This window comes from Bison bison, unplaced genomic scaffold, assembly GCF_000754665.1.
Source record: "Bison bison bison isolate TAMUID 2011002044 unplaced genomic scaffold, Bison_UMD1.0 scf7180017864215, whole genome shotgun sequence".
Classification (NCBI taxonomy): domain Eukaryota; kingdom Metazoa; phylum Chordata; class Mammalia; order Artiodactyla; family Bovidae; genus Bison; species Bison bison.
This window is the reverse complement of record NW_011494787.1, coordinates 475872-477803: the sequence shown is the minus strand read 5'-3', so window position 1 is coordinate 477803 and position 1932 is coordinate 475872.

Here is a 1932-nt window from a genome sequence, read left to right as displayed (position 1 = left end):
AGCTGAAACTCCAATACTTTGGCCACCTCATGTGAAGAGTTGACTCATTGGAAAAGACCCTGATGCTGGGAGCGATTGGGGGCAGGAGGAGAAGGGGACGACAGAGGATGAGATGGCTGAATGGCATCACCGACTAGATGGACATGAGTTTGAGTGAACTCCAGGAGTTGGTGATGGACAAGGAGGCCTGGCGTGCTGCGATTCATGGGGTCGCAAAGAGTTGGACACGACTGAGCGAGTGAACTGAAGGGCAAAATATTTGGGTAAACACTAAAAAACAAAACACAAAAAGAATGCTTTAGACTCTAAACATCTTTAAAAGATACTTGGCTGTTTAAAGTAAAACTAATAATGTATTATGGAGTCTGTATCATATATACAAGTCAAATGTTTGACATGAGTAGCACAAAAGGCTGGGACTGGGGCTGATGCAAATGAAATGTAATGTTCTTGGGTTTTATGTGAATTGACATATTATTTGAAGGTGGGTTATGATAAATTAAAGATGTACATTATTAAACCCCAAAGAAGCCATAAAAAAAAAAACAACAAATAGATAGTCATAAAACAGAAGTATGGAAACCAGTCTACCCAAAAGATGAAAATAGGAAATACAGAGGACGAGTGGCAAACAAAGGGAAGATGGTGAATTTAAAACTAACCGTAGCAGGGACTTCCCTGGAAGCCCAGTGGTTAAGATCCTGCACTTCCAATGCAAGGGGTGTATGTCTGTCCCCTGGTCAGGGAACTAAGATCCTGCGTGCAGTGTGGTGTGTCCAAAAAACAAACAAGCAAGCAAAGAAACAAAACTAACCGTAGTGACGATGACATTAAATGTGTTAATACATTGTGTATACAGTCCCATTTAAAAAACAGAGATTGTCAGACTGGATTTTTAAAAGGCAATCTCTAATTATATTCTGTCTATTGGAAATCAAATTAAAATATGGACATACACAGGTTGGAAAAAAAAATGGATGGAAAAAATATACCATCATCACACTACTGGGAGAAGCCCTCTCTGTGGCCATGGGAGCAGTAAGAAGGCAGGCGGTTGGAAGCGATGAACAGAGAAAGGGGTCATCAGTGTTCTTCCCGTACTTTGCCTTGCGGGGGAGCTTAGATCTCCTCCCTCCATGAAATGCTGTAGAGTGGGGAACCTGAAGTCCCCAGCACTCACTGTGACTCAGCCTTGTAAGGGAAGCCAGTGGGGAAAGTGGAGAAGAGAAGGCATCAGGATGAAAGTGATTTTGTCTCCATGTCAGGGCAGGACTGGCTTCTAGAAAAGTACCCACAGGGAGAGCTGTGGGTGGAGTGACTGGAAGAGGTGTCTGGTCAGCAAGTCTCCCAAGCCAGGAGGAGATCTAAGAGCTTAGAACAACTCAGAGCCCCCCTGAGTGACTACAGTGTAGGCATTATTTCCTTTTAAAAAATTTTATTTATTTTTTATTGCAGGATAATTGCTTTACAGAATTTTGCTGTTTTCTGTCAGACCTCAACATGAATCAGCCATAGAATACATACATCCCCTCCCTTTTGTTCTTCCCTCCCATCTCCCTTCCCATCCCACCTGTTTAAGTTGATACAGAGCCCCTGTTTGAGTTTCCTTAGCCATACAGCAAATTCCCACTGGCAATCTATTTTATATATGGTAACCAAGTTTCCATGTTACTCTTTCCATACATCTCACCCTCTCCTCCCTCTCCCCATGTCCATAAGTCTATTCTCTCTGTTTCTCCATTGCTGCCCTGTAAGTAAATTCTTCAGTACCATTTTTCTAGATTCTGTATATATGCGTTAGAATACAACATTTATCTTGCTCTTTCTGACTTACTTCACTCTGTATAAAAGGTTCTGGGTTCATCCACCTCATTAGAACTGACTCAAAGGCATTTTTTTTTATGGCTGAGTAATAGTCCATTGTGTATATGC